This window comes from Pongo abelii, chromosome 1 (genome assembly GCF_028885655.2).
Source record: "Pongo abelii isolate AG06213 chromosome 1, NHGRI_mPonAbe1-v2.0_pri, whole genome shotgun sequence".
NCBI lineage: Eukaryota > Metazoa > Chordata > Mammalia > Primates > Hominidae > Pongo > Pongo abelii.
In genome coordinates, this window is record NC_071985.2 from 141,105,686 (window position 1) to 141,130,378 (window position 24,693).

Below are 24,693 nucleotides of genomic sequence, written 5' to 3' on the forward strand. Positions count from 1 at the left end.
GCTCTCCCATAGTCAGTCCTCAATGAATATTGGTAAGGAAAAAAATGGTTCATTGAGGAGATTTTTGCAGTAATTCAGGTGACTGATGACATTTGACCTTTGTGAATGAATCTCCAATTCTGCAATTGGGTGGATTCTCTACCTATAGGTACAAGAGGAAGAGGACGAGAAATATTTCCTGTTCTCTCAATAACTTTCCAAATAACATGTCATAAGAAGCCTCCTCATTCTACTCTCCAACATATTAAAAGCCTAGGATTGAGCCAGGTGCAGCATCTAACGCCTCTAATCCCAGCACTGTGGGAGGCCAAGGCAGGCAAATCTCTTGAGCTCAGGGGTTTGAGACCAGCCTGGGCAACAAAGTGAGACCCCCCGCCCTGCAAACCCCCTCTACAAAAAATACAAAAAATTAGCTGGGCGTGGTGGCATTTGTCAGTAATCTCAGCTGCTCAGGAGGCTGAGGTGGGAGAATCGCTTGAGCCTGGGAGGCGGAGGTTGTAGTGAGCTGAGATTGAGATTGTGCCACTGCACTCCAGCCTGGGCAACAGAGCGAGACTCCATCTCAAAAAAAAAAAAAAAAAAGGCATAGGTCCATAGCCCTTTAGAACTGGAAGAAGCCTTCTAGGCCAAGCCCTTCATTTGAACTAAGCCTTGACGAGTATTAGCCGTTAGCCATTTGTGGAAGGTCGCACAGTACTCATGACTGGAAGTCTTATCTTTGAAACCTCTCAGTCCACGGTCATTTCACCTGCCTGTTTGTAAAACAATGTCCTGTTACTTAAGTATACTTTTTAATGGAAAAAAGTATACTTTTTAATAGGAAAAACAAGAGTATCAAAGTGGTGTTCTGGTGCCTGCGTTCAACTTCTGCAGCGTGTACTTCACAGGCACAGGTACTTAGGACGTTGCCCCGCCGAGACTGTCGTTCATATCGCGCCCACCTCCGGGTAACGTCGGTAATGCTGACCTAGCTCCATTATTTGTATTAATTTATTTAGCTAGCAGGGGGAACGGCTGAGTAATGCAGTCTCAGCTGCTAGATAGGAAGACGCAAGACTCCGCCGGCGCCCACCATCAGAGCGTGACAACAAGCAGGACCGGAGGTTGGGGAAAAACACAGGGACAGAATGAATGTGTGCATGGGGGAGCTCTGCTGGGGAGAGGGCAAGAGGCTGTGATCAGATTATCTGAGGTTTCAGAACTTTTATATAAAGACCAAGGAACCAAATGAAAACCCAATTCTTCCAGGGAGCCCTGGAAAGTTCAAAGGACCTCGTTTGAGGGAGCGAGTCCCCGCAGCTCGCGCCCGCGTCTCCCTCGCGCTTCCCCCAGGACAGGGGCCGCCCCAACCCGGGCGCGCTGAGCCCGGCTGCGACCCTAGCCCCTTCTCTCTCTGCCTCCTCGGCCCGAAGGGAAGCACAGGCTCGAGCAGCATTCGGGGCTCATCCATCAACCGCAGAGGCAAAGGGGGAGGAGAGAGGAGAGAGGAGAGAGGAGGCGGGAGGCGGGAGGCGGGAGGAGGAGTTTCTGGGCGGCCGAGAGCCCCCGGTGGGGCCGGCGGAGGAGCGCCCTTCCCCCCGTGCGCTGATTGCTGTGGCGTCCTGCCCGTCCCCGCCCGCGTGTGTGCGAGGGAGGGCGAGTGCGCTGGGTCGGCCCGATGGGGGTAATCGAGGGTTTCGGGGACGCCAAGCGGCACTTTCCTCTTCCCAGCGAGTGAAGGAGGGCAGTCGGCGGCTCTCGCGCCCCGGCCACTTTCCCTGCGCGATTCCCGGAGCTCCCTGCAGGAGGTGAGAGTCCCCAGCGGGTCCGGATGGCGTAGTTGTGCCGCGGCGCAGCAGCTGCCGGAGCTCGCCGCCGCCGAGCGCTGGGCGGAGAAACTTTCCGCCGCTTTCCTCCAACTTGCTGCGGGTGGATCTTCGCTGGACACACCGCCTCCGAGGTACGTGCCGGCCCAGCCCCGCGGTGCTGCAGCCCGCCCGGGCTGTGGGCTCTGCAGGCTGCGCGGGTGCCCGTCGGCGCGGCGCGGGCTGCCAGTGCCTACTTACCGGCCAGGGTCGCTCCAGCCGCCGGGACCTCCGGGCTTGGAGGGGCGGCGCTGGTGGGGCGGTGTTTACGTTCCGGGGAGCAGGCACCGGTGGCCAGCGGTGCGTGGGCAGCGGCCGCACGGGGCAGGCAGTGCTTCAAGCGATGCGCAGTGCTGGGGAGGAATTCTCCACGCCCGCCCTCACTCTTCCTCTCCGCGGGTCCTTCTGACCCCTGCGGGGCGCGGCGGCCACTTCCCTCCGGGCGCGTGACAGCGTCGGTGGGAATGGTTTGTTGTGGGTTCGCAGTCAATTGCCGTGGCCCAGGCTGCGGCTCCCGGACTCGTGCACGGACGCGGTTTGCGTTCCCTGCTGGCCGCGCCCTCAGGGTGCCTTGCGGGCTGCGCCGCAAGCTGCAGCTCGGCCCCCTCCGCCCCGGTTTATTTTGAAGGCTCTCTTCGTGTATTCATTTGGTTAGGACAAACTTGGAAATCTTGGACTGTCGCTAGAAGAATCTGCTTGCAGACTTGATCTTATTAGGGCATTTGCCCCGCTTTGCAGAATTGCATAGTGTCAGGAGCGGACGTGTCAAGCGTGAATTACCTTGGCAAAGTAGAACTTAGTGGATTTGGTGTCCTCACGAAAAGCTGAAAGAAGAAAACCGTTCCATTTCCCTAGCTGTGAAGTGAGGATACTAGTACTTGCCCCGTAAAGTTGCTGTGAGCATCTAACGATTTAATGTGTGTGAGGTGCTGCAACAGTGCCTGGCACCGAGTAAGCACCGCACGGAGGTTAGCGCTGCTTGCCGCTAGCCCTGCGGTGGCAGGATAGGAGCGGCGAGGGCAGAGGATAGTAGGAGTGACAGGCTGTGCTGGGGAACCAGGCGTATTCTGAGTTTTATGGCCTTCCGAAGAAGTGAGCGGTTTGGGAGAAGTCTCCACAGGTAGTAAAAACACACGTCAAGACCGTTTCTTCTTCCTGAATGCAGAGTGCAAACAGTTACTTCAGTGTGAACTCAGTTGTTTCTTTTAGGTAATAATAACAGCTAACGTTTTCTAAGCCCATACTGTGTGCACTTAATCCTCACAGCATCTCTATGGGAAAAGCACTATTAATAACCCCATTTTACAGATAAGACACTAGAGGTTAAGTTACTTGTCCAAGATCATACACAACTTTCTGTTAGTTCTGACTCCAAAGCTAGCTTCCTCCCTCAGCGGAGAGCGGCAAGTGCAGGCCGATTTGTGTGTACATAGATTTGTGTGCATAGTCCATGCATCTTCTCCCATCTTTCAGCTTTCTATTTGAGCTGAATGCATATCTCTTGAAACACACATAAGGTATCTGTGATGAATTTAGGTGATTTTACATACTTAAGAGGGTGCCGAATTAAAGTTCCTCTGAAACTGGCCCCAAATAATTATAAATAGAACTCTGACTTATATTAATTAACATGGATTTTTTTTTTTTTTTTTTTTTTTTTTGGTGACAGAGTCTCGCTCTGTCCCCAGGCTGCAGTGCAGTGGTGCGATCTCGGCTCGCTGCAACCTCCACCTCCCGGGTTCAAGAGAGTCTCCTGACTCAGCCTCCCGAGTAGCTGGGACTACAGGCGCGCACTACCACGCCCTGCTAACTTTTGTATTTTTAGTAGAGACGGCGTTTCACCGTGTTGGCCAGGATGGTCTCTATTTCTTGACCTCGTGATCCACCTGCCTCGGCCTCCCAAAGTGCTGGGATTACAGGTGTGAGCCACCACACCCGGCCAACATGGATCTTTATTCTTAATTTCTTTTATTAATTCTCCAGACATTGTTGATCACCATTACTTGGCTTCCTTAGGAAACAGCTTGGGGTTGGCACAGGAGGCAGGGAAATAATTCTTACCCCCTTAAGGGCTATTAACATGAAATTGATTTCATGCCATTGTGTCAGTTAAAGGATGTTGCTCTATTTCTTGCTGTTCTTTGCTTTTGGCTTTATTTCTGCATTGTTTAGTGTTTCAAGGCTTGAGCATTTTTTTTTTTTTGGCCCTTCAGTTTGTCATTTGTCAACTTTAATTTTTCCTGTTTTGATGGAATCTGACCGTTACACGGCAGCTTTGTGTAACAACTGTTGATTCAGCTCATGTTTTTAAATATAAAAATCACCAACATACTTTTGAACCCCAGCACTTCAAAGGCAACCCCTGGGGAGTTCATTGTTATTTTGAATATTAGTCAATAGGGGGAGCATAACACACTGTTGATATCTATAAGGCGCATAAACCCGTTTTTAGAGTATTAAACATATAGTTTGAAAGGGGAGGGCAAAATATCTAGCAAAATAACCAAGTTGTTTTTGGAGTTTGTAGTGGAGGACTAGATTTAATTTGAACTGATTAAGAATGACCTTGAGGACAGGGCCTGTATGTTGAATATATGTCAAGAACTCCATGGTGGCTGGACAGATAATAGATAAACACACATATAGTTTTTTTTCAATTTGTTTCCTTAAGTGGTGTGTAGGCCAGGCACAGTGGCTCACATCTGTAATTCCAACACTTTGGGAGGCTGAGATAGGAGGATCACTTGAGCCAAGGAGTTCGAGACCAGCCTGGGTAATATAGTGAGACCCCATCTCTTTAAAAAGTGACGTTTGTATGTAAACTAATTTTGTGTGGTTTGAATAATATTTCAACTTATCTAGGAGAAATGGAAATCCAGAGGAATTTGTTGTGAATCCTTTTGTAATGATCCTCATTTGTCTTTTGTGGAAAACTGAATATAATGAATTTGTTCTCAGGGAGGTTGGTGTGTTCACAATCGTGTCATCATCTTTCATTAACACCTTCTAAGTGCAAGACAATAGGGGATCAGTAATCCTAAATAACAGCAGTTCTATTACTGTGCATTCCTCAGAGGCTTATGTTAATATTCAAGTATAGTACTAGTTCATATGTATCATATTTGATACTAGTATAGGTGTGATGTGTCTATGAATACTCATACTTGTAAATATAAACAATAATAAATATGCTTGAAAAAATCAAACTTGACTTTTTAAAATTAATTAATTAATTAATTAATTAATTTATTTTTTGAGATGGAGTCTCTCGCTCTGTCGCCCAGGCGGGAGTGCAGTGGCGCAATCTCAGCTCACTGCAAGCTCCGCCTCCCAGGTTCACGCCATTCTCCTGCCTCAGCCTCCCCAGCAGCTGGGACTACGGGCACCCGCCACCATGCCCGGCTAATTTTTTTGTATTTTTAGTAGAGACAGGGTTTCACCGTGTTAGCCAGGATGGTCTCGATCTCCTGACCTTGTGATCCGCCTGCCTCAGCCTCCCTAAGTGCTGGTATTACAGGCGTGAGCCACGGTGCCCGGCCAAACTTGACTTTTAAAAAAAGTTTTTGGCCAGGTGTGGTGGCTCACGCCTGTAATCCCAGCATGTTGGGAGGCCGAGGCAGGTGGATCACTTGAGGTCAGGAGTTCGAGACCAGCCTGGCCAACATGGCGAAACCTGATCTCTACAGAAAATACAACAATTTGCCGAGCGTGGTGGTACACACCTGTAATCCCAGCTACTCCAGAGGCTGAGGTGGGAGGATCCCTTGAGCCCAGGAGGTGGAGGTTTCAGTGAGCTGAGATCGTGCCACTGCACTCCAGCCTGGGAGACAGTGAGGCTGTGTCTCAAAAAAAAAAAAAAAAGGTTTTCAATTTTTGTCTGTAGTTTTGTAGGCCGGTTTCCTTTTTTGTTTCTTGCATATTATGTAGTTTTTTTTTAAATTAATTATTTATTTATTTATTTTTGAGACAAAGTTTCACTCTGTCACCCAGGCTGGAGTGCAGTGGAGCAATCATGGCTCACTGCAACATCTGCCTCCCGGGTTCAAGAGATTCTCCTGCCTCAGCCTCCCAAGTAGCTGGGACTACAGGCACGTGCCACCACGCCCAACTAATTTTTTGTATTTTTAGTAGAGACGGGGTTTCACTGTATTAGCCCGGATGGTCTTGATCTCCTGACCTCATGATCACCCGCCTCGGCCTCCCAAAGTGCTGGGATTATAGGCGTGAGCCGCTGCGCCCAGCCCCATATTATGTAGTATTGATTTACCTTTATTTCATTTACCACGTTAGGGTCCCATGGATTCTGTTTTAAAATAACTTTCAAAATTAGTCCAGTCCCTTCTTTTTAAATCTTAGCATTGCGCTTATACTACAGAGTAGCATATATTTAGGATCTCATTTAGTCTTCTATGCTTTGCTCTAGTTTACTCGCGTAATTCAACAAACACTTATAACCTCCTATTCCCTACTAGGCTATGGTTCCTGGTCTTGGAGCTTGGCAAATTAATTGTCCTTATTCAGTGCTCTCATGACTGGGGGCCAAAATGCCTTCAGGTTGCTTAGGGCTTTCTTACAGAAATCCTTTCGTTTGCTTGAAGGAAAGTGTTGTTCCATTCTTTTTAAGACTCAAAGGAATTAATTTTTCTCTCTTGCATGCAGACTTGGTTGTGACTTGTCAAAGTCAGGTGAGTGCTTGTTTTTCTGAGGGCAGAATCTGAGCCTAAGAGCCCAGGGAACTCAACTGTCCTTTGAGTTTTAAGAAGGTGATCATTGCAGCCTTCTTTAGTATATAAGTGAAGACCAGTTTCCTGGCTTCAAAAATCTGTAAAAGGTCCTGACTTTACATTTTAAGCTTAACAGACAGAACAGTTAGCGTTTAGACTGTGGCTGTGTAAGTAATAACTTTGCTGTAATATTTTGCCTGGATGATTCTGCTCTGTGGTCATTTTGAATCACCTCCGTTCTTGATAATTCATTTTGAAATGTCTTTTTGTGGTGCTTTCATTGCTGTTGGATAAAAACTGTAATTGTCAGATTTATTTTTTTATTTTTATTTATATACTTATTCATATAAAAAAGTAAATACATGTAAAATCTCACATATAATCTAAAAATATATATTGTATAATATATAATGTATATATATTTTGAGACAGAGTCTCACTATGTTGCCCAGGCTGGTCTCGAACTCCTGGGCTCAAGTGATCCTCATGCCTCATCTTCTCAAATTGTTAAGATTACAGGCATGAGCCACTGCTCCTGGCTGTCAGATTTATTAGCTACTAAAGGACAGTCTTCTTTTTCCGTCTTAACAGTTATTTAAAAGTGATTTTATTGCCATTTCCATCAGTCTGCTGGAGCATTTTTCTTACATTTTTATTTTTATGTTTTTTTTTTTTTTTTGAGACGGAGTCTTGCTCTGTCATCCAGGATGGAGTGCAGTGGCGCGATCTTGGCTCACTGCAAGCTCCGCCTCCCTGGTTCATGCCATTCTCCTGCCTCAGCCTCCCGAGTAGCTGGGACTACAGGTGCCCGCCACCACGCCCAGCTAATTTTTGTATTTTTAGTAGAGACGGGGTTTCACCATGTTAGTCAGGATGGTCTCAAATCTCCTGACCTCATGATCCGCCGTCTTGGCCTCCCAAAGTGGTGGGATTACAGGCATGAGCCACCGCACCTGGCCATATTTTAAAACTTATTTAAAACAATTGTAAATTGAAAAAATGTTAACTTTTTTGAAATTTGCATAACTTGAGTTAGATAAATGTTTTTAGGGGCCTTTAATGTAAAAGCAATCTTGTACTGCCACTAGGAATATAAACAATTTGGAATTTAAGAGTGAATCTAGGTTATATGAAAAGCTAACCTTTAACACATAATAGTGAGCCTTCAGCAGATTGAGTGAGGGCATTTCTGTAAGAAGAAAATTAAGTGTACCAAGAGCCATAGCAGTAATTTCTCTGGTTCTGCATCTTCAGAGTAACACTTGGAATGATAGCATTGTTTTTTTGCAGCATTTCATAAAACACAAGCTGTTGCTAATTTGTTCAGTTTCTAGTCAAGCTGAAATAAATCAACACAGCTTGGAAGGGCCTTACAAGAAGGATCTGGGTTCATTTCCTGGGCTCTGTCCATTTCTAGATTTCTTATTTTATATCTTTTGAAATAGCACATTTGTTTGTTAACTGACATTGAGCTTTATTTTCTCTGCTTGCAAAGTCCTTGCTTAAGAATCAGCACAAATTTCCAAGCATTCTTCCTCCCTACTTGAATAATGATTTTGATGTCTTGCTCTGTCAACCAAAATGTGTTTTTGAAACAACATTAATATAAATTCTGCATGAGGCTACTGTCATTTGGAACTTATTCTTCGTTTTTTATTCTTCAGTTTTTCAAGCCAAAGATGAAGACTTAATAGGCTGACAACTGCTTATGAGGGATAGAGACCATATTTAAAATGGCAGGTCTGGAACAAGAGCCCCAGAACCATGCCTTCAGGCCATCCTAATGTGCCCTGCTGAAGATAATTTTTTGGTGTGGGGGGGCAGGGCAGGGAGCTTAATGTCTGGTTTTTGTGGTGGTGTTTCTTTTATGTTGAAATCTTCTTCCAGCCTGGGAAGAGGATTCAGTTATATGTAGAGCCTAGCAAAGTTGATTTTTAGACTTAGATTTTAATGGTTTTTTTTTTTTTTTTTTTTTTTTTTTTGAGACAGAGTCTTGCTCTGTCGCTTAGGCTGGAGTGCAGAGGTGTGATCTTGGCTCACTGCAGCCTCTGTCTCCTGGGTTCAAGCGATTATTGTGCCTCAGCCTCCCAAGTAACTGGGATTACAGGCGGGGGCCACCACATCTGGCTAATTTTTGTATTTTTAGTAGAGACACGGTTTCGCCATGTTGTCCAGGCTGGTCTCGAACTTCTGGCCTCAAGTGATCTGTCCCCCTCGGCCTCCCAAAGTGCAGGGATTACAGGCGTGAGCCACCATGCCTACAAGCCCACTTTAATGTTAAACTGTTGCCAGGATAATAATTTAGAATTAAGTCTGAAATGTTAGCTCTATCTTTACTTAAAAAATGGTTATAAAGAAGCATATACTCTCTGGACATTGGACTCCTAGTGAAGGGGGCCTTTGGAGTTGGGTGTTGTTTGCAGGAGGGTGAAACACCTGCTTTTCTGTCCTTCCAGGCACATAATTCATTTCTCTGGTATATGCCGAAGGTCAGGTTTTTTGTGTGAAATTGATGATGGATCATTTGTAAAAACACATTTAAGTTGATTAGTCCTTGAAAAATGATCTTTAGAAAACAATCTTTACAGATACTAGTCCTTGAGCTTTCCTGTGGATCAGATTGCCTTGGGCGAAGGTCTGCAGTTTTCACGGGCATGACTCACTACCTTTTATAGGTGAGAACGTCAAATGGGCCAGGTGGAGGGTCTAGTAGAACTCTGGATTTCTTTTTAAATTTGTATCATACTATTTTGCTAATGGAAACTTGATGAATACTTAATTCCATCTGGCAAGTGAAAAGGGTCCCTTTTGGGAGTATTCGTTTTGTTAGCATTTTTAGTGATTTATTGTTTTGACAGGGTGATATTGGTCCTTGGATGCAAAAATACTCTGGAGACTATTTGGAAATTTCATTTTATAATTAACTAACTGTGTGATAATTGCTGCAGCAGAATGTGGCTTTTTTTTTCTTTTCATTCTGGAAGGTTATTTGAGGTGAAAAACTTAGATTCTAATCACAAAGGCTTGTGTTCATGTGGTACCCTGAGTACTTTTGTAAGATACTCACTGTGTTGCTGTGAGTTATCTCTTTTATGGTTTTTTCTTTAAAACAAAACTCTTCTGAGTCTCCATAAAGAATAAGTATCTCATTTTGTTATATTAGATTTTGTGCAGTTGGCTGGCAAATTAAATTTAACTTTGAGGGAAAGCACCATTGACTCATTACATACATTTTGCATCATTGCAGTGTAAGGTCTTCCCTATGTGCGTGGGAGAAGTTTCTGATCTAAATGGGCATGTTTCCTATTGCTGGTCTATCTTTTAGCCAAAGCATTTCTGAATAGACATTCCTATTCATTTTCTTATTTTCGAGACTTTAGAGAGATTGTTACTTGTTATGTATTCGTGATAAATCATCTGAATCCTGAAAAAAAATACTTATGCCAACAACCCATTTTGTAAAGACACTTGTCTTTGAGCTTTTAAGCTGTCATACTCATTATTTGTTACAATAGCTGTACAGCCATTGGATGTATCATGTTTTTGACACAGGAGCTAGGGGAAGGATGACCTACTTGTTGCATTTCACATTTTTCCATATTTATATCTTTTTTCAATTTGTGGCATCTTTATTTCATTGTTAGAGTGGTTGTTCTCTAAGACGTTCCAGGTTTTAATTTCATTCACTCTGTGGGCTAAATAAGGAGCTTTCCTGTAGAACCAATTCTACCAAATTCCTGAAAATGTCAGTTAAAAATTAGCCAGGCATGGTGGTGTGCGCCTGTAGTCCCAGCTTCTCAGGAGGCTGAGGCAGGAGGACGGCTTGAGCCAGGAGGTCGAGGCTGCAGTGAGTCATGTTCATACCACTGCACTCCAGCCTGGGTGACAGAGTGAGACCTTGTCCCCACCCCCACCACACACAAAAAAAGAAAATATGAAGAAAAAAGAAAATGCTTCCAAAAAGTATCCCATCTAGACACCATGCTGGTTAGGGCTTTTGCTCATGTTTGAATGGGAAATAGCTGAACACAGAGCAGGATTTCAATGGTTAGGGAGGCTAGGAAAAGGAGGGGAGTGTCTAATTTGTTGGGAGAAAATCCACTTTTGCATAATAATAGGGGATTTAAGTGTTTTCTTTGAAGTTAATATGTATTTCAAGTAGGTAGATAGGTAAGAGGTTTGCAAAAGAAATTTTGCTAAGGTTGAGGTTCTGTAGTTGGCAACTCTTATAACCCTGAAGATCCTGTTCTCTAAAGCCAGGAAAAAGCAGCCTGTTTCCAATTATGTATCACAAAAAATAGTGAAATTAAGCCAAGAAAAATGATCATTTGGGAGTTGGGTTGCTTTTTTTTGCAGAGGGTAAAGGAGAAAGGACTGTAGACACACATTTTAAAGAATCTGCTAGTTTTTCTGTTGGCTTTCAGATGTTTCTCAACTGCTCTGTATTGGAAATTAAGAATGATTTTAGGATTAAAGGCTTTTTCCTCCTTCGGCTTCTTTTTGTTTCTCAGAGAGCAAATAGAAGAGCATTTAGGCAGTTTTTGCTGACATGAAGGGGTTTGGGTCCAGTGTTCTGGGACCCAGCTTGTGTTTTTGGTAAAGCCTTTTCCTGCCTGAATGGTCCCAGGTTATGGGCTCACAGCATCATACCTGGTAGTGGTGCTATGGTTTTTGTTATATGAATTTTTTACCATGCTTTGAACTGAAATGTAGTCCCTGCTGCCTAGCATTATTCTGCCGGAGGAGAAAACTAGGGATGTTAGTGTGGGAAAGGTATGGAGGTGCGAAGCCTAGCCTAGCATTTGGATGATGTGTGGGTGAATATATTGTCCTCAGCACTTGTCAGAAGCAACTAGCCTTTCGGGATGCCTACTGCTAGTTTCAGGATTAGTGGTCCTGTGAGACCTAGGTGTTAACTAAGAAATCTCCTTTCCACTGCCAGAAGATCAGCCCTGGCAGGTCTTAGTTCCTGTTTCTCATACCTTACACCTCCACAGAGTGTTGAATAAGGCTTTCCTGATGCTGCATAATCTTTGATAACTCTTAGTCTTGTCACTGAGGCTAATGTGTTTTAGCTCTTGGTGCTTTTCTTCTCACCTCCCATTTACTCTCCTGCCTGCTGCTGGCTCCCACGCCCACCACACCTCCACCACACCCCCATGAGGTGCTAGAAGAGGTGCGAAGTACGGAGTGCAAAGTTGCATTTGCTGCTTTACTATCCTTTTTCCCCCATGTTTTTTTCTTGGTTTCCCTGAAACGAGTTCTCCTGGTTTTCCTCTTATGTTCTGGATGTCTCTTCAGTCTTCCATTTCGTTTCTTTTTTTTTTTTTTTTGAGACGGAGTCTCACTCTGTTGCCCAGGCTGGAGTGCATTGGCACGACGTTGGCTCACTGCAGTCTCTGCCTCCCAGGTTCAAGCAATTCTCCTGCCTCAGCTGCACACTCCCACCCCCCGAGTAGCTGGGGTTACAGGTGTGCGCCACCACGCCCAGCTAATTTTTGTATTTTTAGTAGGGACAAGCTTTTGCCATCTTGGCCAGGCTGGTCTTGAACTCCTGACCTCAGGTGATCTACCTGCCTCAGCCTCCCAAAATGCTGGGATTACAGACGTGAGCCACAGTGCCCAGCCCAGTCTTCCTTTTCAGTGCTTGATCCCTATGGGTTGACATTTTCCAAGGTTGCATTTTCCTTTCCTCCTCTCCCCTCCCCTCCTCTTTTCTTTTTCTTGTCTTTTCAGTCTACATTGAGTTGCTCATATTTCTGTGCTTCAATATCAGCAGCTCCCCGTTTTTTCACACCCATATTTCCAACAGCCTATCGGACAGTGCCATCTGGGTGTTCTGTAGATTTTTCTGTTACAGTCCAAAAGCCACCATATTACTTCTCTGTGGTCCACAGCCTCCACAGTGTCACCTTCTGTATTTCCCATGTCCCTCCTTCTCTGTGGGGGTTCCTGCTTACTCTTCCAGGCTCTCACTGCTGCCAGCTCCTCCAGTGAGGCTTCATGTGGCTCCTCCTGGCAGGTGCTTCTCTTGCTGACTCATGAGAATGTTTTTTTTTCCTTCGGCAGATTCCCCAGAGCAGGATTGAGTCTTACCATCTTGGTATCCTAGGTGTGTAGCATGGGCCTGGTTTATAGATATATTGTTAAATGGAATTCTTCATTTCAGCCCACTTCAGTTATGGCGTTGGGGAAAGATCAGGCTTACAGTTGATATAAATTATAGCTATAGAAAAGACACAGGAAATCACTCAGAATCGTAGAGTTTAGGGTTAGAGTGGGGCTTAGAATAATCTTCCTTAAGTTTCTCTAAAGATGAGAACAACCAGAGAACAGTGTTTCTCTCCTTGCCCCTCTGCAGCCTAGTTCCCACCCAATAGCCAGAATGATTGTGATAAAACCTAAGTCAGATTCCTTCACTTCCTTGCTTAAAACACTCTAGGCTGGGCGCGGTGGCTCACGCCTGTAATCCCAGCACTTTGGGAGGCTGAGGCAGGCGGATCACAAAGTCAGGAGTTTGAGACCAGCCTGGCCAGCATGGTGAAACCCCGTCTCTACTAAAAAAAAAATTAGCCTGGCATGGTGGTGGGCGCCTGTAATCCCAGCTATTCGGGAGGCTAAGGCAGGGCAGGAGAATCGCTTGAACCCAGGAGGTGGAGGTTGCAGTGAGCTGAGATTGCACCACTGCACTCCAGCCTGGTGACAGAGTGACCAAAAAACCAAAAAAATACTCTACTGTTTATTCTTGTCTTTCTCAGAATAAAAGCCAGATTCTTACAGTGATCTGTAAAGCCCTGCCCAACCAGCCCACCACTCTTATGCTGGTGAACCAGTTGACTTCCCTCTTGTGCTCTCTAGGCTGCTCACTCTGCTCCAGCTGCTGCACCTGACTGTTGGTTCCTGAGCACGCCAGATACGCTCTGTCTCAGGGCCTTTGCATGTGCTGTTTCCTTTGCTTGGAATGTTTTTCCCCAAATAGCTACAGAATTCGCTTCTGTTAGGTCCTTACTCAAAACAGACAAACCAAACCAAAACCCCACACACATACTTTGTCTCGCCCTTTTCTGCTTTGTTTTCTTAGCATTGGTCTCTATATAATATATAATTATGTATCTTGTTTATAGTCTGTCTCCTTTAGCTAGAATGAAAGCTTCATCAGGGCAGGGATTTTTATGTTTTCTTCTCTGTTGAATACCCACACCTGGAACAGTCCTGGCATGAAGCAGGCATTTGATAAACATTATTAAATGAATAAATGAATAAGAAGCATTTTATGGATTTCTTTTTTTTTTTTTTTTTTTTTTTGTGGCAGGGTCTCACTCTGTCACCCAGGCTGGAGTGCAGTGGCACAATCTTGGCTCACTGCAACCTCTGCCTCCCGGGTTCAAGCCATTCTCCTGCCTCAGCCTCCCAAGTAGCTGGGATTACAGGCACATGCCATCAGGCCCAGCCAATTTTTTTTGTATTTTTGGTAGAGACAGAGTTTCACCATGTTGGCCAGCCTGGTCTTGAATTTCTGATCTCAAGTGATCCACCCGCCTTGGCCTCCCAAAGTGCTGGGATTACAGGCATTAGCCACAGCGCTGAGCCCATTTTATGAATTTCTTGTAGCCCCAGTTATAGGTGCACTCAGGGCATTAAAAAGGGAAAATTGGGCCAGGCGTGGTGGCTCAGGCCTGTAATCCCAACACTTTTGGAGACCGAGGACAGGAGTCTCGAGGACTCCTGTCACTTGAGGACAGGAGTTCGAGACCAGCCTGGCCAACATGATAAAACTCCATCTTTACTAAAAAATATACAAAAATTAGCTGGGCGTGGTGGCAGGCACCTATAATCCCAGCTACTTGGGAGGCAGAGGCAGAAGAATTGCTTAAACCTTGGAGGCAGAGGTTGCAGTGATCTGAGATAGTGCCACTGTACTACAGCTGGGAAACAGAGTGAGACTCCATCTCAAAAAAAAAAAAAAAAAAAAAAAAGGGAAAATAGGCCAGGTGTGATGGCTTACCCCTATAATCCCAGTGCTTTAGGAGGCTGAGGCAGGAGGATTATATGAGGCTAAGAATTCAAGATTAGCCTGGATAACATAGCGAGACCCCATCTCCATAAAAAAATCTTAAAAAGTCAGCCGGGTGTGGTGGGGCACACCTCTAGTCCCTGCTTACAGGGACTGTGGTTGAGGTGGGAGAATAGCTTGAGCCAAGGAGTTCGAGGCTGCAGTGAGCTATGATCATGCCACTGCACACCAGCCTGAGTGACAGAGTGAAACCCTATCCCCCCCCCACCACCCCCTCAAAAAAAGGGAAAACCATCAATCCCGGGGAAGGAGAATCTGATTTTTAAAAAGCCTCATTTAAGACTCGTTGGACTAGAACACTGACCTCGTTTTCATGTCTGACTCGAAGCAGCACCTGTGGGTCCCCCCATCCTTACAAGTGGTTTGGGAAGACTCTCATTTTACCTCTAACAGGCATGGGCTTGCTGCAGTTTCTCTCTGCCTGTGGTTTGCCCTTTAACCCAGCAGGCTACAAGGACGAAAAGCAAACACAACGTTAAAGAAAAGAGCTAGGGAAGAGGGCAGGGGGAAGCAGGGCAGAATTTCCTTGCAGTCCTGACATCTTGCCTTGTTTCTGTGCCTATCCCCTTGTCTGGTTACACAGTCCCTTCCAGAGCTGCCTTGCTTGGGGGCTGTGCTCAGTCTTGAGACTTTTAGGCCAGATGACTCTTGAGTTTTGCTTTGATGTTGTAATTTCTTTGAAAAGAAATCTTAATTTTAGGCAAAAAGGACATTGGAGAACGGATTGTTTAAAATTAAATTACCATCTTTTGAAGTGAAGTTTTAACCCTTCTCAAGGTAAGGGGTTGTCACTGAAATTTCTGCTTGCTTCTGCTGATGATGCTAGTGGGAAGTCAGGATTGGCAGGACCCCGTCTTGTGAAACCAATACCTTAAATCCTCGGGGCAATAAATTCAGCTCTGAAGAAGTGTCAGACTCTTATGGGTAGGGATTATGTGGAATGAAGTACATAATTTGTATTAGTGTAATAGTAAAGTTAGAGGAATTTGCCTCCTGCTCTTATTGAGATAACATCAGCATGGTTCCTACAGGGATAGGAAGCCCAGCCAAGAAAGGCAAAGGCTTAGGAGGAAGCTGTTGGCCATGTACAAAGCCTGCAGTGTCATTCACCCTGGGATTCAAAGGTATCACATTGAAAATAAATTGTCTAGAATGGAGCTGAGTTATCAGTGAGTAGTTAAAAATAATCAAAGCTACCATTTCCTGAATTCTAACAACATATCAGGAAGTAATTGCTTTATTTATTAATTTAGTTAGTCATCATAACAATCCCATGAAGGAGATAGAATCATTATCTCTACTTTACAGATCAGGCATGGAGCTTTAAGTTGCCCAAAGTTATATTGCTTAGAAAAGGCAGGTGGGGGATTTGAACTCAGGTAGGCTATGGGGGCCCCACACTTGCTACTATGCTGTACTGTAGTCTGCTTCTAGGACAAACCAAGCATGCTCTTACCTCAGGACCTTTGCACTCACTATTCCTACTGCCTGGGAGGTTTTTTCCTTTAGATATTGTCATAGCTTTGTCTCTTACCTCTGTGCTTAAATGTTACCTTTTCTGGGAGGCCCTCTTTGACCACCCTGTCTAAAATAGCATCCCTCCTGTCATCACTCTCTCTCCTTAATCTGCTTTATTTTCCTTTCCTAGGTCTTATCATGCCTTGACATATTATTTATTTGTTGTCTTGTCTGTCCCCACCTTTAGAAGGTAAACTATGTGAAAACAGGAGTGTGTTTAATTTGCTGCTATGTGCCCACCTCCCTGAACAGTGCCCAGGACAGGATAGGTGCTAATAAATGTTTGTTGAGTGAATGAATGAAGTAAACTAAAACTGCTGATCAAGGCCTGCCACCCTGGTTTCAGAACAAAATAATTTGTCTCTTGTGCCAGATCTCATCAGACTACCCACCACCGGAAAGTGAGTGTCCATGCGCCTGGTTGATGTCTACAGTGGCTTAGTAATAGGCACAGTCCCTATCTTTTTTTTGAAAGTCAGCTATTTCTGGAGGATCCCCTGTTTGTAGTAGTTAAGAGCATTGGCGTGGAATTAGACAGACCTGGGCTTAAGTCCTGGTGCCAGGACTTATTTATAAGCTGGTGACTTGGGGTTGCTTAGCATCTTTTTTTTTTTTTTTTTTTTTTTGGTGACAGAGCGGAGTCTCACTCTGTTGCCCAGGCTGGAGTGCAGTGGTGCCATTGTAGCTCACTTGCAGCCTTGAACTTCTGGGCTCAAGTGATCCCCCTGCCTCAGCCTTCCAAGTAGCTAGGACTATTGGCATGCGCCACCATGCCTGGCTAATATTTGTGTTTGTATTTATTTAAATTTTTTTTTCAGAAACTCCTGATATTCAAATTATTTTTATTTTTTCTATGTTTCCCAGGCTGGTCATGAACTCCTGGCTTCAAGGGAGCCTTTGGCCTCTGCCTCCCAAAGTGCTGGGATTATAGGTGTGAGCCACTGTACCCAGCCTTACTTAGCATCTTGAAGCCTCACTTTTCTCACTACAAAATGGAGTAAAGGGCATCTGTCTCCTTGTATTGTTGAGAGGATTAAATGAGAAATTGTGATATACATGATAGGTGTTCAATAGATGATAACTGAGACATTTTGTGGGTTCAGAAGAAAGCAGAGATGTCAGCTTCTGACAGGAAGGGGAATAAGGTATAGACACTTGATCAACCACAGAATAATTACAAAGCAGTATGTGGACAAGTCTTGGCTTTGCAACTAAGTAGCTGTGTAAAGCTGGGCCAGTCGTTGAGCCTTTCTAATTTTTGGTTTGCTAATCTGTAAAGTTAAAGGGTCGGAGTGGATACTACCTGTTCTAGCATTCCAAGTTGGTTCTGACTAGAAGATAATGTGCAATGAATTATACACAAAATGTTAAGTGACAGAATGTTCACAGTAGGATGGGATTAATCAGAAGTCTCTTTTGGAATGAGGTGAGGACCATTGGTAGAGTTCTTGGACTTTGAGGAATAGCATAAAGATGGCAGATTGTGATAAAAATGGTTAGATCTGACAAAATTCAGGTTTTTTGTGTGCTTACATTGTTGGGAAGATACTGCATTTAAATAATTTTTGTTTACATAAGTTATATATTAAAATAGCTAATGTAGTATTAATAATCTATTTATTCTTATGTTGTCAAGTTGAATATTTTTCTTGGATAACACTTTCCCATTTTGTGAAGTTATTCCTGCTAGCCTTTACATAATTATGCATTTCAGATTTCCACAAGTGTGTTTGAAGTCTCATTTTCTAGAAGGGATTCAGGATTATTAGTCCATGTAATGACAATTATAGTATGATATAGAATAAAAGATTTTCTTGTTTAATTTCTTCATATTAGAAATGAAGGAAGTAGGACCCAGAAGGTCTGAGCTGGTAAAACATGCTGATGGTCGCACTCCTGCCTCCTTTTCCTTTGAGGATGCCTGAGGTTCTTATACAACTCTTATTTGTTATCGAGAAATGTTCTAAAAACTTAACATCCTGCTGTACTATTTTTTCTTTTTTCTTTTTTTTGAGATGGAGTCTCGCTGTGTTGCCCAGGCTGGAATGCAGTGGCGTGATCTCAGCTCACTGTAACCTCTGCCTGCCGAGTTCAAGCGGTTCTCCTGCCTTAGCCTCCCGAGTAGCTGAGATTACAGGCATGTGCCACTACACCTGGCTAATTCTGTATTTCTTGCAGAGATGTGATTTCACCATGTTGGCCAGGTTGGTCTGGAACTCCTGACCTCAAGTATCTGCCCACCTTGGCCTACCAAAGTGCTGGGATTACAGGTGTGAGCTACCACTCCCGGCCTGTACTATTTTTATTGTAGTATTTATACCTGTACTCCACTGTGGTACCTTCATTAGATGCCCACTGTCAGCCAAGTGTAGGTAGACTGTGATCCGCCTTGCTGGAATTAGGACAGTGGGAAAGCCATACTTGGAAGGAAATAATTACATAATAATTACAACCTGAAGGGTTGTACTGCGTTCTAGGTGTCCAAGTTTAAGTTGGTCCAAGGGAATCAGAGGAGGCTTTCTTCAAGAAGTAAGGCTTATGCTGAGACCTGAAGATGTTAGAAAGTGACCATCCTAGGGACCATGGAGGGATGTTGAGTTCCGATATAGTGAACATCACTTTTGGAAGGTGAGGACTTGGCCCTTTTGTGGGACTGAATTGACACTAGTGTGGCTGGAGTGTGCAGAAGATGAGCTTGGACTAACTAGACGGTGGTTGGTGGCCATGTGAAATTTTGCTGTTTATCTGGACAGCAGTGGGCAACCATTGAAGAGCTTTAATTCTTAGTGTTTCACGTGCCTGGGCTCTAAACCACCACACCCGGTGCACTTTTAAATTTTTTGTAGAGACAGCGTTTCACTATGTTGTCCAGGCTATCAAAAGCCAGGTGCTTGCTAGGGCCTGAGGGAGGATGACTGTTGTCCTGAGAATATTCTGATATGCTGAATTTTGCTCGAATAATTACAGCTTTATGATTTAAACCTTTTTGATGACAGCTGATTCCTCATTCTAGGTAGCTTGGTTGGTGTGGTGGCAGTGCCAGACCGAGTTCCACAGCCCCCAGCTAAACCCCTGCAGCTAATTGGGAATCATCAAATAGAATCGAGAAGGGCTCTGCAGCCAGATCCCTGTAACTTACACCAGAAATGTTGAGGCAATGGCTTCACCACCATTTGGACAGTTTTGCTACATTATGAGTATCTTTAGAACCCATACTTTGTATGGAATTTGGAATCATTATTTTTTTGTGATGGAGGGAATTTTTGAAATTCTAGATGATAAAGTCTAATTTCAAAAATAATACAAAATTTGCTATAAACAACTATTTCTGTTGCCTTGCTACTAGTCGTTTGCTTATTTTCTTTTTGAAAGTCTAGGTGTATTTTAACTATAAAAATACCAATGACTATTATTTATTTAAAATAGACAGTGTGGGGCCGAGCACAGTGGCTCACACCTGTAATCCCAGCACATTGTGAGGCTGAGGTGGGTTGATCACCTGAGGTCAGGAGTTTGAGACCAGCCGGGCCAACATGGCGAAACCCTGTCTCTACTAAAAATACAAAAATTAGCCAGGCGTGGTGGCACATGCCTGTAATCCTAGCTATTTGGGAGGCTGAGACAAGAGAATTGCTTGAACCCAAAGGCAGAGGTTGCAGTGAGCTGACATCGTGCCACTGCACTCCAGCCTCGGCGGCAGAGTGAGACTCCATCTCAAAAAAGAAAGAATAAAATAAAATAGACTGTGTGGGCCAGGTATTGTTTTAGGTACCATGCCTATATTCTGTCTCATATATTATAATCAAAATATTGCTACCATTTTACAGATGAGGGCGTGGTAGGGGCTAAATGACTTGTCCAATGTAACACAGCTGGGTAAGCCAGGTTTTGAACCCCCAAATACAGTTCCTTATTAATTCTAGCTTAAAAGTAGACATCCTTATAAATGAAAAGCTACAGAAACCTTTGGATGCAAAAATCTTAAATGTGAAAAGGTGGTTCTTAGATTATTGCAAGGGTGGGTGAAAAAGCCATCCTAGTTTGTGAGTTTGAATAAAACATGGTCTTTTCCAACTTTGTGAAATTTGTCAACACCCACCCTCCCTTTTTCCTGTATTTTGCTTGGGAGTGAGGTGTGTTGTGCTTGGGATAGATGGAAGGGCTTTTAAGGACAGACTGAAGTTCAACCCCAAGGAAACCAAGGCTGCTGGGGCCAGATTTGTTGATCATGCTCCCAACCAGGAATGAGGGTGGGCCTGCTCTGGAGGGACAGCCCACCTCGCCTCTGAAGGCAGCCGGCACAGAACAGGCAGAGTGGAGTCAGGCTTCTCTGCTCTCCTCGTACCCTCTGTGCGTACTGCTTCCCCCGTGCCTACCAGTACAGGCGGTTCCAGAGTAATCTTCCTCCTTTCTTTTCCTGCCACTGGCAGCCACAGAATGTTAGGACTAATTAATCTGACACCTCAGGATAATAAATCTCTTTGGTAGAAACAGCTTGCTAATGATAAATGATAGTTTTAATACTGTACATGCACAATCTCATTTGATTCTTGCAACAACCCTGTGATGTAGCTAAGTTTCGTCTGTTACATTCTTTACAAAGGAGGAAACTGAGGCTCCATTCTGATCTAAACCTCCATCCTTTCTTGTCTGACATGCTGTGAGAATCTCAACTGATTGTCCAGGCACTCTGGCCTCCCTTCAGTCTGTTCTCTATACAGTGTGAGGGAAATCTTTAGTAATCCCATCTGATCACGCTATTCCCTGTTTAAACCCCTCCTTGAACTTATTCCTCTTCTCTTTCCCTTTCAGCTCTGCAGCTCTCCTCCCTCCTGTAATGCTTCCTCTGCCTGCAGTGTCATTCGTCACCTGACTTTTTAAATCTTCGCTTATCCTCAGGTTGCATATACTTTTCCTTTAGAGTTCTGATTATATCATTACGTAATTACGTTTGTGTAATTACATTTGTGATTATTGTCTGTTTATCTCACCAGCTTTTAAGCCCACAAGGGCAAAAAACATGTCTCTTTGGCCACTGCTTAGCAGAGTAAGCAATAAAGATTTGTTGAAAGGAGAAACTCAGGAAATTAAATGTCTTGTGTGAAGTAGTAAATGAAATTTTTACTAGGATATAAGCTCCCTGAGGGCAGGATTTTTGGCGTCTTTTTTCATTGCTATATCCCTGGCATCTTGAACAGTGCCTGGCATATAGTAGTAATATTTATTGAATATCAATTGTGCTTGGATGTGATTCCAAATATTTCTTATCCAAATCTAGGACTTTTTCTCTCTTTGTGCCAAATCTAACTGAAGATGGGGATTAGTTTAGTTCTGATTCTGAATCAACTCATGGACGTAGCCAGGCCATGTTAGCCATCTAAGGGGAAGCTACTAATTTTTTCTTACTGGTTCTTAGCCTATTGCCAGACATCCATTTTGCCACAGTTTTTCTCTTAGATAGAGCAAGATTTCTCTCCTCACCTTAGGGAATATTGTACCCAACCAGATCCTTTTGAATATTGGTTTAGAACATGATGGTTTTAAGCACTCATTTGGATGGGATTTTTTCAGCTAATCTTGGTCTTTACCTGTGCACTCTGTTGGGTCATGAGGGCATGTGGGGCAGTATGCTCAGTTTAATGGACTCAGAAATAAACCCAGGGATCTCTGAAATTAGCAGAATTAGCAGCACATTTATTTGCTTTTTTTTTTTAAACCCATTAAGTTCTCAGAATTTTCTTGTGTTCCTTGATGAATACTAAGTGTTCATCAGTTCATCAAAGTTCACCTACCTTTTAAATGGAACATGTTGCTTTGAAATGTGGGCAAAATGACTATTATTCCAAATTGCTCTTTCATGATCTCAGAGTACCTTATTTATATTTCTACTTTTTTGTTAAAATACTTTAAGTTCTAGGGTACATGTGCACAAGTGCAGGTTTGTTACATAGGTATACATTAGGTATACATGTGCCATGTTGGTTTGCTGAACCCATTAACTCATCATTTACATTAGGTATTTCTATTTTTTTTTTTTTTAAGTGAAAGCAAGTTTATTAAGAAAGTAAAGGAATAAAGGAATGGCTACTCCATAGACAGAACCTATGTTTCTTTCTTTTTTTTTTTTTTTTTTTTGAGATGGAGTCTCACTCTGTTGCCCAGGCTGGAGTGCAGTGGCACGATCTCAGCTCATTGCAGTCTCCGTCTCCTGGGTTCAAGTGATTCTCCTGCCTCAGCCTCCCAATTAGCTGGGATTACAGGCACTTACCACCATGCCTGGCTAACTTTTGTATATTTAGTTGAGCTGGAGTTTCGCCAGGTTGGCCAGGCTGGTCTTGAACTCCTGACCTCAGGTGATCTGCCCAGTTTGGCCTCCCAAAGTGCTGGGATTACAGGCATGAGCCACTGCGCCCAGCCAGAACCCATATTTCTAAAGAAAGCATTTAGTTCATAAAGTCCAGAGATTCTTTGAGGTCAAAAAGTCAGGATTGGGAGTCCCCGATGTTTGCAGTCAGTGTGGTAGAACCTTACAGAAGAAAAAGGAGTTTGTATTTCGTTAGTTTTATCAAAGCTACAACTTTTCGGAAGCCTTCAGTCCATCCAGCATTCCAGGGAACTGATTCCTAAGTCAGGTGTTAAGGCACTGAGGTGTACAAGTTGTGGCCAAAACTGGAGTTCAGCTGAATGAGAATGACACACTTCCCTTTTGCTTCTCCTCTGCCTTGGGAGCCTTTCACCACACTGGGGAGATTAGACAAAAACCTTCTGCAGTTTATTTTCTTTTTGAACAAGTTACATTATGGAGAGACTTTTAAGCTAAAAGAAGAAAAGCTCCCTTTTTGTTACAAACAGCAGTGTGTAGTTTCAACTTGTCCAGGACTTCCTCAGAGATGTTTTAAGATCCGGTGTAAACTTGCTGTGGTTTGCCTTTGGGCATCAAACTGTTTAGCTTGGCTCTATTATATCTGTAATTGCTGCATTTTAATAATTGCCCAATATTCTTGTCAGCAATTTGCAGCCTATATTTTTAATGGAACCATTTGCCTTTCTTTTCCACAGGTTTGTTCAGACCTGGTTTAAGCCCCTGGATTAACGCAGCACAGACCCTCAGACCCACTGCAGCTGTGGGCAGGGTGATGCAAGCTCATTAAATATTCCCACAAGCCTCGTGCCGCTTACAGTTTATGTGCTTCATAAAATCCTCTGGGAAGTCATCTTCTTCTGAGATCTCCTTACAGAGATTTGCTTTATAAAAGTTGTCTTTAACATTTGCTGAAATAGCATATTCTTTCAGAGAGGTTTTTCCTTATCAAAATTATTATATAGGCAGGAGGCACTATAGTTCTTGTGAACCAATTCACTAATTTAGGGAATCTAATATTTTGAAGGGAAAAAAATAGAGACGGATACTCTTTGTGGTGGTTGAATTTTTAAGTTAACAGAGAAGATTTCCATATGATCAGAGTTGATGTGGAATTATGGTGACAGAAATGTTGGACTTTGAGGAATAATAAGTCAGTTTAATGGCTCCCAAATTATCTCTATAATTTAGTCAGCTTTTGAGACAAGACCGTTGTGTCATTGATGACTTATGCCTCAACTTGACTGGTAATTTTGTTCTTTTAGTGAGTCCACTCTTTAGCTTATCTCCTTTTGTCTGTTGTAATGTTTATTTTTCAGTAAACAAAAGACTGAACTGGATTTACAGTAGCTAAGAATTACATAAATAGCTATACCTTAATTTCTCCACTTTATTGGTATAAATACCTCAAAGAGAATGGACAAGTAGTGATACAGTACAGTAATTATAGCTAACATTTATTTGGTTGGTTGTTATGTGCTAGGGACTGTTCTAAGCATTGTGTATGTATATTAACTAACTGAATCCTCACAACAGCTTACCATACATTTCCTACCACAGGATATGTTCATTCATGAAGAGTAAGCTGCCTAACATTACCATTTGGTAAGGGGCAGAGTGGATTCACACCCAGGCAGATTTTTAATCTTTATCATAATCCATATGCTATTCATACTAGGATTTTAATCACTATCGTATATCAAGATTGAACCATAGTGCCTCCTGCCTATATAATAATTTGGTTTTAAGACATATCTAAGAAATTCTTTTTGAAATTGGAACTTTACTGTTATTATTTCTGGATAGGTAATACTTGCACATGGTATTAATACAAAACCCAGAAGGGAATTCAGTGAAAAGGCTTCTGCTCCCTCCCACCCCTGTCCTGCAGTCACCCTGTTTCCCCTGTTCTCATAGGCAATGTTACCATTGCAAAGAGCCATTTTAAGTATCTTTCTCTTTGACACTTGATGCAATAAATTAAGACCATTTAATTAAAAACTCATTTAAAATAATTTTTTTTGTACTGTATCTACAAGCGCCCACATTGGCTTTGTCTCTGAAGGTAGCTATGGGCAGCTCCTGTTGGGTGATATTTCCTGAGTGAGGATAACAAGGCCACAACCCCCAGGTGTGTGAGATGGCTCCTGGAAACTCCACCATTCTGCCTTT

At 43.5% G+C, this 24,693-nt stretch overlaps 1 protein-coding gene across 8 annotated transcripts in view; it reads left to right on the forward strand.

Annotated features, from left to right (window-relative positions):
- Positions 1–1,520: 1,520 nt before the first annotated feature.
- The window catches only part of TGFBR3 (transforming growth factor beta receptor 3), a 202,647-nt gene continuing 179,474 nt past the window's right edge, over positions 1,521–24,693 (forward strand). For 3 of the 8 annotated variants that reach the window (XM_054547784.2, XM_063723497.1, XM_063723500.1), the window contains exon 1: positions 1,630–1,787. The gene's annotated coding sequence lies outside the window, so the exon portion shown is untranslated. 8 annotated transcript variants of the gene reach the window in all.